Consider the following 13797-nt stretch of genomic DNA (forward strand, 5'->3'; position numbering starts at 1 on the left):
CTCAATATTGTAAATCAACTATATGTCAATAAAAACTATTTCATTTAATCCTTTTATCAACTCTATATGGTATATACTATTATTATCTCCAAGTAATGCTGATTGTACCCACATTATAGACCTAAGTTTCTAGTACTGAAGTATGCTTACATGGGGGATAAACCATACTTGCTTGTAGTGAATTACTTGCTTATTATATTGCTCTATTCTATTTACTAGTATATTATCTAGGATTTTTACATCGACAGCAAGACAGACATTTGTGAATAGCATTACAGGCATTTAATTCTAATCACAATACTATGAGGGAAATATAATAACCTCCAGTTTCCAGGTGAGGAAATAGGCAAAATGAGAGCATATAGAGGTAAAAAAATTTTCCAAAGTTGCCTAGCTTGTAAATGATGAAGCTGAGGTTTGAAACCAAGTAGCAGAAAAAAGAAAAGAAAAAGGATACCAAAAAAAAAAAAAAAAAAAAGGCTCAGTGTTAGGGATTGCATGTTTGTGTTCCCATAAAATTCTTATGTTGAAACCCTAATCCCCAACTCGATGGTATTTGAGATGAGGCTTTTGGGAGGTAATTAGAACAGGAGGGTGGGGGCCCTCATGGTGCGATCTTAGAAAGTATCCCTTACAGAGAAGGGAGGGGAAGAATACTGTAACAGGAAAAAGAATACGTGGTTCACGTGAAATCTACAAGTGTAAATCTACAAGTGTAGATTACTAAGCGTCCCTAATAATCAGATATCCAAATGAAACCAAAAATAAGATAATATTGGTCATTATCAAAATTTCAGAATACTTAAAAATTGATGGCACTCATACTTACAAAGGTATGTAAAAAACAGGCACGTATGTTCAGAAAACAGTATTAGAGTATCTACTAATTTTTTTAAATCAAGCTTTATACATATTTTTCCTACAGAAATACTTCCACATTACATTGAAATACATAGGAGAACATTCATTGCAGTGTTGTTTGTACTAACACCAAAATGGAAATAACAGAAAGGTTTACCTCTATGAAAATGGTTAAAAATGTAAGAAAATCATTTTAATGAATTACTGAAATGCAGCTATGAAAAGGAAAGAATAGAATAAAAGAGAGAGAAAATAATATTTCTAATTTGAAAAGATGATTAAGATAATTGATAATATAAAAATCAAGTTGCAAAGCAATTATATAATTTTCAGATAATGAATTAGATTATTTAGAGAAGAGCATCAAAGAAATATGCATTTAACTTTTCAAAGTAGTTACCTTTGGGAGTGATATTTTCTTTTCATGATATTAGTTCCATAATGTTTGCAATTTATATAGCCCTACAATATTTGGAATCTGAAAAAGTATATGATGATATTAAAAAATAACAATACAACTGATTTCTGAGTCTTCTTTGATAATCTTTTCTAGTATTTTAGTCATTCCTGAAAAGAGCCTTTTCTTTTTCACTGTCTTATAGTAAGCATGCAAGCTCTTTGTTTGGTTGTCTTTGTTGTTGTTTTGCTTTTTAGGGCAGCACCCACAGCATATGGAGGTTCCCAGTCTAGAGGTCCAGTCAGAGCCACAGCTGCCAGCCTACGCCACAGCCACAGCAACGCTGGATCGAAGCCACATCTGTGACCTACACCACAGCTCATGGCAACACCGGATCCTTAACCCACTGAGCAAAGCCAGGGATCAAACCTGCAACCTCATGGTTCCTAGTCAGGTTCGTTTCTGCTGTGCCATGATGGGAACTCCCACTCTTGGTTATTTTATGGAGTTGAGATGAGAATAATTGACTGTATTCTCATTGATGTTTGAAAACAATTATATCAAAACTCCTTTAACCTTTCCTTTTGGATATTTAGTATTTCATGATTTCAAAGAAAGGTGACAAGGGAACTTCTTTTAAGAAACTGTAAGATTGAAGCTAATTCACTTATTTTGGATATTAAATTGTATCTTTACTCAAGTATGGTCTAGAACAGGAAATACCTCAAGAAATAATCTGAATTTCCCCATTAATGAGTTTTGCTCTTTGAACCATGTTGGCCCAAATCTAACTGTAAATGTGGATATAGCAGTAAAATTTCTTCCTCAGGCAAAATCCCATTTTAAGTCTTTAAGGGCAGGAGTTACAATATATAACTTGAAATGTGTACCTTATAGATACTTTCAAAAATAAACAAGAGCAAATAAAAAGAACTTATATTACAGATCATATGTAATATATGTCCCATGTATAAATATATCATTATAGAGCTTATGTGTGTACTTCCTAAATGCATTACCCTGATGGTTCTATTTTGGGAATATTGTCATGTTTTAGAAATTCCCTAGTGGACCAAGAAATTGGTTGGATTGCCAATGTATTTTTTTTCCCTCATTGTAAAAATTTGGTCATCCTTATTCATAAATAACTGCTGCTAGACTTCAACTTTAAATATTGATGAGAGGGGAAATTCAAAATATGTCCTGGTGTGGAAGGAAACACAAACTCTTGCTTGATTTGTCTCATGGGAATCTAGGAAGCACTTTCTTTTACCTTGTTTTCTCATCTAATTTGTACAGATACAAGCTTCATCAATATTTAAACCTAAGTATTAAAAGAAACAAAATTCCATACACAAAGCCTTTGATGTGAGATGTTTCTTTTTGGATCTGTGCTTGCCAGTCTCCTTGTCAGCACCATAGCTTGACAAAACCATCAATTCTGATTGGAAATATTCAACTGGAACTCAACCTAGGCCTTCAGGGGACTGTGTGATAAAAACATCGGGTAACAACTCAGAACTCAGCCATTCTAAAGAGAGACTTGGGAGTATCTTGGGTTCAAATCATGAAGAATAGTTTAGATTCTGAGTGCTTCTTAGAAGTGAAAAGAACCCTTTGGGTGACTGGACAGGCAAGCAGTCCTGGATTAGTTTTTATGTAACAAAAAGATAATAGACCAAGCAGACAGCAGGATGAGAGTGAAGTCCGAGAGTCTGATAAAAACGGGCAAATTCGCATAATTCAAAAACTTACAAATGCTCAGATTTCCCCTGATGTGCTCTTCCAAGGACCCATGATGTGGAAATCTCTGTTCAAGATGTGAGGTACGGCAGTAAACAGAAGACACGTTAAGTCTGTCTTGGTGGGACAAATGTGCTGGTGGGAAAGACAAGCATCAAGCAAATAATCATAAGGTACCGTGAATTTACAAAAAAGAAGAAAGAAAGAAAGTAGAGGGTGCTATGGAAACATAAAACAGAAGGACCTACCCTTGGCCTCAGGGCCTCAAGCTGTCTGGAAAATATTAATTACACTGAGATCTGAAGCATGATTAAGCATTAGCTAGTTCAGAAAAGGGAGGACTGGACATTCCAGGGAGAAAACATGCCACTGCTCCCTGTCTGGTTAGGGAAGGGTTCTTAAAGCCTCACAAAAAAATTCCATTGGTCTTTGTAATACGCTGCTTTGAGTGTCTTCTCTGACAACTGTGAGCCCCTGGAGAAGAAGAGGGTCTTAGTCTTTGTTGAATTGTCAGCACCCAGGGCAAAGCTAGCACACAGTAGAGCTTCAGTATATGTTATGTGACTCTATAAAATATTTCTGCTGATTGAGATGGCTTCAGGAATGTTCCTTTTTCCCTGGTAGTAAATGTAACCTTCGGGTAAATGTCGTTGAGTAGACAATAAGGCCTCAGCTTTGTTCTCAGGATCCGTGTTATTGGGTTTCCCGAAGCTGTGGTAAGAATGAACACATATTGTGGAATATAATTTTCTATTCATTTATCATCTTTCCATGACAAATTAGACAGTATCTATGAATAAAATACAGTACCTATGAATAAAATACCTAATACAGTACCTATGAATAAAATGCAGTAAAATAAATGAATTATTATTTCGAAGGGTTGCACACATGTCAGAGGAACATTTTGAAGTATAAAAATGAAAACCAATATAAAATCTATTTGTATCGATATAAGTATCGATTTTATCAATCATTGTCTCAACATTTCTTTAATTTGGGGTTACAGATCCATAGAGCAGTCTTAGACAGTGGTATGAATTGTGTTGTAAGGATAAAAGTTAAGAGGTGCTTGGGAAATACACACATACACACAACAGAGTCACTTGCATACACACGTATGTACATGTATATATATATTTCTAGTATTTGGGGGTTTCAGAGCTACATGAAATCAAAACAAAAAAAAATTCTCTCTCTGACAGTAGGAACCTAATTACTTTCATCATTATTGGAAAAACATAGATTAATTATCTTAGTAGTAGTGTTTTTGGCTACTTGACTATATCAATATTCCTTCTCTTCTTACCTGAAATGGATCAGTGACAATATATACACTGTGAATCACTGGTACAAACATAGGCCTTGTGATAGTCTTTGTTTTCTCAGGTTTTTTCAAGCTTTGCTTGAAAGCTTTTAAGATAACCAAAAAAAAAAAAAAAAAAATCCAATTTGAGATGTCCTCCACTTTTCTCCTATTCATACTTTAAACCCATACTTAAACAGAAGGATGTAAGATTTTTAAAAAATGAAGTCTCAGTCTCTTCAAATGACATGGCTTCCAAGAATCATCTTTGCTTTTTTATTTTGAAATCTGCATCCCAACAGGTTCTGTTTTTAATTATGCTAAATAGGAGTTTCTTCAGGGTACCAGGATCACTCTGCAGGTTAAAGTAAACCAGACTTTAAAAGAGTTTTTAATTAAATTTGCCTACATACCAATTTATTTGCATAAGGCTTTGTCTCGGCCTTATTCATTTCTGAGTCCTCAGAGCTGAGCTGAGGACCCAGCACATAATAAATGCTCAATAAATGCTTGTTACATAAATGAAAGCATGGACTGAGGATATAAAAATCCTTTAGAATATCTGCATTATTGGAATTTTCTGTAGTTCAATTAGAATGTTATTTGAGATTCTCAGTTAAGAGGTTCTATAAAGACATCATCAATAATAGTAACAAGCCTTATTATTTGGGAGTGACAACATATCTTGCTGATTCCTTAATGACTCATATGCCACAGTACATAATGTTTCTGTTTGATAATGAAACATTGCATCTTCTAGACAGTATGTGAGACGTGATGATTTAAATGGCTGTGTTTAAAAATAACTTCGAAGCAGCTTCACTAAATGAACATGCGGTATAATGAGGGCTAAGTGAAATGTTTGGTTTTCAGGTTGAAATTATTGGAGCAAGTCTAAGCTATTTTTATTGTGTGTAAAGCATTTATAAGCTTGTGATTTCACTTGCTGATTTAAAACAAAAGTTTCATTGTAATGAAGTGTAGGTTAAATGGCTATTCCTTATTTGTTTTTCTTAGGTACTATTTAAGTCCATAGACAGAATGGATAAAAGATGACTTACTTTTGGTAAGTAAAAAATTGGATTTAAGTAAAACTACCAAATACTCCACACAAACAATATTCATGGAAATAGCATTTATATTAACAGGATACCAAAGTACATTTTAATAGGGGAGGGAATAGGAAGGAAACTTGAATTTCTTCTTTTGTTTTGTTTTGCTTTTTAGGGCCGTACCTACAGCATATGGAGGTTCCCAGGCTAGGGGTCGAATTGGAGCTACAGCTGCTGGCCTGCGCCACAGCCACAGCAACGCCAGATCTGAGCCACATCTGTGACCTACACCACAGCTCATGGCAATGCCAGATCCTTAACCCACTGAGCAAGGCCAGGGATCAGACCCATGTCCTCATGGATACTAGTTGGATTCATTTCCGCTGCACCACAACAGGAACTCCCTCGAATTTCTTGTATACCCACTATATGCTGTTTTTATCAAAGTATTTTAGTCAGTTCAAGCTTCTGTAACAAAAATAACATAAACTGGGTACTTATAAACAACAAACATTTATTTCTCATAGTTCTGGAGGCTGGGAAGTCCAAGATCATAACACCAGCTGATCTGAAGTCTGATGAGAGACTTCTTCCTGGTTCATAAACTTCAGAGCCTTCTCACTGTGTCCTCAACGGTGGAAGGGGTCAGGATCTCTCTGAAGCTTCTTTTATAAGGGCACTAATTCTATTTGTGAGGGCTCCACCTTCATGACCTAAGCACTTCCCAGAGGTAACACCTCCTAATGCAGTCGCGTGGGAGGCTAGCATATGAATATTGCAGGGATACAACTTTCAGACTATAGCATTTGTAAAATCATCACACCCCAGATGAAGGCCGGGTTGGTGGGTACAGGCCCTGTTCTACAGACTTGGAGCCATAGATAGTGAAGGAGGTTTGATAGACAGGTTTTTGTTGTTCTGTTTTACAATGGAAAAGATTTTTAGTCTGTGTAAGTTGGTTCTGATAGACTATTGGCTACCTGTAACAGTAAATTACCAAGATTTTCATTGCAACAGTGTTTGCCCACACATATCAAAATCTGGAGGTAATATGCCTTTCTCAAATTATAATTTAATATTTTCCCCCAACCCTCAGAAATAGGTTTTTGTATATCAACTGGCCATTTATGGAAATCATAGATAGAGATATTCATTTACATTGCACAAGATGGAAAACACCAGTAACATTTATGACCTGAGTCACTGGCATGGGCTCCACGGGGGCCGCAGTGCACCTGCCATATTCCAAGCCCGCGTCCTCACAGTCCCTCCCGGGCACAAGATTCATCATATGTATGAGTGCCACGCTGGCCCAAATGAGGACTGATGGTTACTACCAAACAGAATTATCTCTCTGCTAAAAGTCTTCAAAGAGATTACAATGATTTAAAGTAAGCTGAGCCTTTTAGGAATGCTTTGCTGAAGGACCCCCTGCAGGTAAAGCCCACATGCATGCTACCCCATGAAGTGGGTATTATTATTGCTGTTTGGTCGATGAGGTAACTAAGGTTATCAAAGTCTGAGTAACCTGTCCATGTTCACACAGCTGGGAAGCAGAGGTGCCAAATTCAAGTCTGAAGACAGCTCTACGTCTCCACCACAGCATCCTGCCCACCCGTCCAGTCACTCCTGGGGAGCCCAGAGCGCCATTCTTGACACTTGCCAGGTAAGGGAGTTCCCCTGCTAACGCTGTACCAACATACAACACTTCCGTTTCGGTCCTACTTGTATAAGTATTCGTTTCAAGTGTTTACTTGAAGGGACCCTTCATCGCTTTGTGAAATGTTAAAGAGGAAGATGGAATTGAACATCTACCTTTTGCCAAGACAGCATGGCCTTCTACCTGTGGGAAGAATGTAATGATGAGGTATGATAATGAGTGGTGACCCGACTCCAGGACTGCCTCGTCCTCAGCACACTACAAACGGCACAGAACTAATGGGCCAAATAGCTGCACACAAATCTTGTCACCAGGTACACAGTTCATTAAGTGAGACTTCTGGGGTAAGATCACAATCAGGGGCTGCCTGGCAAACAAACCTCAGCTCCGCCAAAATAAAATTAGAAAGAGTGGCCCACATCCAGTGGAAAAGAGCCTCTGCACACCAACCGGAGGAGAGTCTATCCCAGTTCTGTGCTTACGCTTCTGAGCTTAACTGGCCGTTGATAATGTATTTAAAGGCCAAAGGGCATGCGACTCAGTCTCCTCTTATCACAAAAGACAACTTCGAATTTAGATAACTCTTCATCCTTTACAAAGTATGATGGCATACCTGGTATGCTTAGAATTACTATACTAGAAATATAGTACAAGAGTTCTCGTCATGGCGCAGTGGTTAACAAATCTGACTAGGAACTATGAGGTTGCGGGTTCGATCCCTAGCCTCACTCAGTGGGTTGGGGATCCGGCATTGCCATGAGCTGTGGTGTAGGTTGCAGATGTGGCTCAGATCCCGCGTTGCTGTGGCTCTGGTGTAGGCTGGCAGCTACAGCTTCGATTAGACCCCTAGCCTGGGAACCTCCATATGCCACAGGTGTGGCCCTCAAAAGACAAAAAAGAAAAGAAAAAAGAAATATAGTACAGCCCAGCCTGAAAGCCATGTTGTCAATGCATTTGAGTTTCTTTCTTACTAATCCATCCCTCTTACTTCACAGAATTTCAGATGTAGAATTATTCTCCTATTCTCAAATTCCAAACAGCTGATTAAGTATGAAAAGTTTGAGACACTGAATTGGGATAGAAGTAACCAAAGATAACTCCCTGCATCAAAGACACATCCAAAATATGTATTTCCTCAGAAGGAAGGAACAAAGGAAAACCATCTTACCATGATGCTAATGCAAAATCAGATATGATATGCAGTGTACTTTTTTTTTCCCCTTCACTTCTGGAAGTTAGTTCCTTGTTACCGCCTTTACTTCGCCACTTTCTCACACACAGAATAGATTTTGTATTCCATTTATCCGAAAGAAAGTTAAGATGCCAGCAGGCACTTGATGTTAGGGCAATGAAGACTTAGTGATAACAGCATAACAATGTATTAGGCATACATGTGTTTGCTTTTGCTTTTGTTGGCAAGTTCAGGGCTATGTTAAGTAGGGAGATTTTCAGAGTGCTGAAAGAAGCCTTTGTCATCTTCGTCTTGGACCCCAACCTGGTGATGAAAAATGTCTGTTCATCACAGAGCACAATAGAGAGCATGTTAAACAGAGTGAGTGGGATACACCAGTTTGGGTTTAACACATCACGGCTACAGGCGTCTTTGGGAGCCCATTGGGAAGTGTCAAAGTCCTCATCAGTTGATAAAGGACACCTAGAGTGAAATTTATGCCAGTTGCAGAGATGGAGGTCATCTGCCGAAGAAATAAAGACTCATACAAAGATACTACCAACCTCAGCAAAGATAATGAGAAACACAGAACAAATAACGAATAATGAATCCTTAATGGATGAGACTTTCCTTTTGACCTGGTAAAGGGTTGTCATCAGTTTCTAGGTGAGGACAAATTGGTAGTTTATCTCAGAACTTAGCATAGAATTTATCACTTGTTATGTACATATGATGATGTCCTAGTCTGTTTTTAATGTGTATTATTACTGGGAATCATTTCTTGTGTCTTCCTGAGGTCTAGACTTAAAGCCCCTCGTGATGGTATTTTACACTGATTCCTCTAGAGTAGATTCTCAAAGGCTATTTCAATTAAACTTCTGGGATCCAGAGTGGGTGGATATAAGTATGTAAGCGGCACCTCTTTCAGAACATTGCCTTCCTTGGGCTTAATTTTGCCACCTGCACATCAAGACATTGAGTCACTCAACCTTTTTATGGGTCTGTTGTTGTCTTGTAGAACAAAAACATGTAATCAGAGAATTTTTCATCCTATTGCCTTCTAATATTTAAAATAAGCTGTCATCTTTATCTGCTTCCAAGAGGCATAGGGATTATCTAACACATTTTAGAAAAAGGTAAACAGGCAGGTAGAAGTAAAATGACTTGCTTAGAGGCACAGTGGATTCTCTGGAAAATGAAAAACTGATATCACAAGCCCTTCCCTTCAGGGCTAATTCTCCTTTGCACTTTATTCCTAAGCAAATACACCTGAATCAGATCTTCTCTCATCCTTGTCTTAACAACATCTACTTATGTAAGCTCTGCAAATTCAAAATCCCGACAAGAAAAAGAACAGAGCATTTATAGTTGTGACCCACACGATTTAAAGTTAGCTGGGAGGCTGGCAAAACACAGTGTCATGCTGAAGTTATTTCCAGAACAGCAGGCGTCTCTTCACGCACTCCAGCTAAAAAGATGTCAAACTTGCCAACCTATTTTCTCCAACACAGTTCTTTTAAGATTGAGTGAATGGTAGAAAAAATTATCTTCCCATATATTCAAATTAATTAACCAGGAATTATAAGTCATACTGTAAAACATAGATCTCAGCAGGGGCATGGAGTCTGGATTGGGACTGTATAGGTTTGAAACCTGTCTCTACCTCTTCCTGAGTACCCTTTGGAAAGTTACTCAACGTCTCTGTGCTTCAGTTTCTTCATTGGTAAAGTGTTGCTAATAATACATAGTACCTGGCTCATAGTTGTAATGGGGGTCGAAAGAGTTTATTCCACTTTAAGTGCTTAATGAAATATGTAGTGCTCAGAAATACTAGCTGTTAACATATCCCCAGCACCTAGTCAAAAGACTGGTACATTGCCATTCTTTAATAATGTGAGCCTTACCCTTGAACTCTCGAGAAGTTTTTATTCTAGCTTGGAGACAAGATATACATATAAGACAAGAATAACCAAATAGCAGGGAGAATATACATGCAAGGGTAAATTTATTATGTAATAGTAGGTTAGATGAACAACCTATCATTGGTGGCAAAATACACATAGAAAATTCTATGGGAACAGTAAGTGCTCTTGAATTAGCCAAGGCATCTGCATGGAAGATTATTTATTCAGCAGATATTTGTGGATCATCTGCAGTGTTCTAGACACTGTGTATCAAAATTGACTCCCTTGACATAAAAATTATTTTAAAACTTTCGATGGAGGAGATAAAGATGGAATGGCCCCAAGACATCAATTGCAAATGGCAAGAAAGAGAATCTGTCTGGGTCTCTTGAACCTGTGTTTATATGTTTGGGCTTGGGGGAAAATCTGTACAAACCTCCCCAGGAGATTAGAGTTTGGGAGAGGGGAGGGAAGCAGTGTGTGCTTGAGGGCATCCCATTTTTACTAATGTATGCTTTTATTTTTTAAAACAGTTTAAAAATTAATTAAAAGCAGAAGACATGACTCTGAGTTTTAAGGATTCTTTATGCCTAGTACCTACTATAACAATGAGCAAGTGGGAGGCCCTCAATGTATTTTTGCTGAGTGAATGAATGAATCAGATAATCTTGACATGAATTAGAGGAATAGCATTGCAAAATCTCTTTACCAAAAATGCCGGAGTAGAAAAACATTGTCTCAAAGAAAACAAAAATTGACTCAAATGAGGAATAGCACAAAATTCCACTAACATAAAGATCTCTGTCATATTCTAGATGGAACTACAGGAAGTGGCAGCCATTTTCCCTTCTTCCCCAGAGAGACCAGGAAAGGTAGCCTGAGAGGAAGGATCACTAATGAGTGGAGAAAGGGTGTAAAAGATAAATAGATACATCAGTCCCACACTTCTAAAAAATGTTAAGGAAGGAGTTCCTGTCATGGTGCAGCGGAAATAAATCCGACTAGGAACCATGAGGTGGCGAGTTCGATCCCTGGCCTTGCTCAGTGGGTTAAGGATCCAGCGTTGCCATGAGTTGTGGTGTAGGTCGCAAACTCGGCTCGGATCTGGAGTTGCTGTGGCTCTGGTATAGGCCGGCAGCAACAGCTCCAATTAGACCCCTAGCCTGGAAACTTCCATATGCCATGGGTGTGGCCCTAAAAGGACAAAAAGACAATAAATAAATAAATAAATAATAAAAAAATGTTGAGGAAGACTTCATTTAAGGTTATTGTAATAAAGGGCAAGACTATTGCAATACGGAAGAAAGACTGAACTCAACCCCAATGTAGCAAGGACAGCTAGAGATTTATAAGACAGTAAGCGTGTCATTAGACAGAAGTTACCAAGAGGAAATACCAAGAGTAAGGGCCTAACAAGATTCTTGCTAAAGGCAGGCCAAAGTTAAATCTTAGTTAAAGAGTACTCAGAGGAGCCTGACTAACGTTCGGTCAAAGAGGGAGTCTTTATCAGGGAGCATCTCTATGGAGTGTTTTGGAGTCTAATTGTGCAAAATGTTTTAGACACTCGTAAAGCGTTATGGCTTTATCTTTTGTGGTCCTCTCCTGGGAATCTTCCTTTAAGACACGATGTTTCTGAGAAGGTTGAAACATGAAGCCAGTGTACTAAGCAGCTTTGGGGACGCTGGCATCCCATATTCCTTTCTTTGAGAAAAAACCCCATCCCCAGTGTCCTTGGGTACCTACAGCTATTTTTTCTCTTTTGCCTCCTTCCTCCTGCAGCACCATCCAGAATATAAAGCAGAAGTCCTTGTATTAGTGAACATTTGGGTCTATTCTTCGTTCAAGTCGGTTTTTTTTTGTTTTCCTTAAGATCATTGCTTCCCTGATACTTTGGATAAGGAGGTTTTGCAGTAATATTTCTCTAATCCATTTAAAGACTCTTTGACCCATTCATTCATCAATTCAACAAATATATGTTGACTGAGTGACCACCACGTTGCCATACTAGAGGTTAGACATGAAAGAGTCTCTTCCTGGCCAGTGCTGTTTGGACCAGGGAATGATATTGGAAACACTACTAAAGTTGAATAGAGTGGATTGAATTATCTATATGGGAACATGGACAAACTAAGGTCATGTTGGGCCATGGGCAAGAAGAGAAAAAACAATTTCAGAAAGTCCTTCAGTCTTGAGGCCCCATGGTTTCCAGAATCAGGCAGTGTAAAGCTTAGCTGAACCTTTTACAAATAGGTCCCATGAGTGCCTTCTGTATTCTTAATTAATTTAGCAAAGTTTTTGTTCTTTGCAATGAAATGTGCCCTTCCAGTGGCACCATAAAGGAAAAGCTTAATTACATTATCTTCCTGGTATGCAAGAACCATAGCTACTTTAAAAAAATAAATAAATGATGTCTTAAAGATAACTCACCAAGGTAAGGTATAGAGCATTGTATTTGTGCCACCTCTGCCTCCAAGTCCACTTCCACTTGTGCCTTCAAATCCTAGAATTTGTCAGGTAAGAATTATTGCTGAGAATGGTTCAGCAGCACCCTCCTACATCACAATACTCGCAATCAAGGATCTTCAGGATGCTAGAGTCTGTCTCATCCTCTTCACCTCCAAACCCCAAGCAGTGCAAGACTCCTCAGAGTGCAGGAGAAATGAATCCAAAATAAGACTCTCTCAGATTTCTGCCCCACAGTCACCCATAGCCCCAGCGTTTGACTTGCAAGTTTGCACTGAAGATACTATATAGCAAGGCTTCCCTCACGTCTCCTTTTCTTGAGAGGTGTTACTCCTCAGGCCAAATTTAACGTTTGCCATATGCCAAGATCCTAAGAATTCTTTACATGCATTCTATCTCCATGTGTAAAAATGACTTTTGCTATAGGAAAGTCCCTCCTACCAACTTTAAAGGTATGGTATACTCACAACAGCCCTGACTGTGAACTTTCACAGAGTGGGGGAAATAAGTTTAGTGTCTCACAATGGGACTTCCCACGGCAGTTCAATGTAAAAATTATGCCTGATGACTATCAGCTGTGTGATTTCCCTGCACTGAAAGCTCTCTGCAACAGGTCCATTTCTGAATAAAGATTGCAGTTGCACCCACTCTCCCAGCCATCTCTGCTCTGTTGGAGATTTGGTGCTTAAGTGACTTTTTGATCTTTTTAGATTCTTACATTTGCTTCTTAAATTCCTTTTCTCTCATGAAAGCCCAGGTGATAAAGGGTAGGTAGCAAATGGAACCATGGGTTTCAGCCACGAAAATGCAAGCCGGGGAACAGCTTTCCACAAGGACAGGTTGAGCCAGCTTTCTCTGTGAAGATTCTTTCCTACTGGGACACAAATGAGAAGGTAGCACCCACGATGAAAGGGAAACGATGGAAAAGAATAGGAGCACGTGGAGAAGTGGAGAGGCAGTGGTAGTAGCATTACAGTTCCTGCAAAATAGGGCGTTTTCTATTGGCAGAGCTGCCGTAGGTTAGCCTGTTGTTCAGTCTGGTTTCTTGGCTTTATTTGCATGTGGATAAGCAGAGTGTAGTTGGTTGTCCCGGGGCCAGAAAGAGGAGGCCCCCAAACAAGAAACCAGACATTCCTAACAGAATGAGCAGTTAGGCAGGAGCAGTCCTCAGACAGGAAGCACAAGTACCAAGATACCATGATGGTTAACTCAGCATTGCAGCAATTGTACTTACGAGTCC

The 13797-nt window shown here is 38.8% G+C and overlaps 1 long non-coding RNA gene across 5 annotated transcripts in view; it reads left to right on the forward strand.

The window, feature by feature from the left end:
- Positions 1-13797, forward strand: part of LOC102160458 (uncharacterized) — a 579515-nt gene that overhangs the window by 508385 nt on the left and 57333 nt on the right. For 3 of the 5 annotated variants that reach the window (XR_014804287.1, XR_014804286.1, XR_014804288.1), the window contains 3 exons: positions 3049-3174; positions 5325-5373; positions 6906-7025. This is a non-coding gene — a long non-coding RNA (uncharacterized LOC102160458). The remainder of the gene's footprint in view (positions 1-3048; positions 3175-5324; positions 5374-6905; positions 7026-13797) is intronic. The other 2 variants (XR_014804290.1, XR_014804289.1) reach the window with 1 other exon arrangement.

Source organism: Sus scrofa, chromosome 5 (assembly GCF_054392235.1).
Source record: "Sus scrofa isolate SSC_HxYL_T2T_F1_AM1 chromosome 5, Sscrofa_HxYL_maternal_Yorkshire_Landrace_v2.0, whole genome shotgun sequence".
Taxonomy (NCBI): domain Eukaryota; kingdom Metazoa; phylum Chordata; class Mammalia; order Artiodactyla; family Suidae; genus Sus; species Sus scrofa.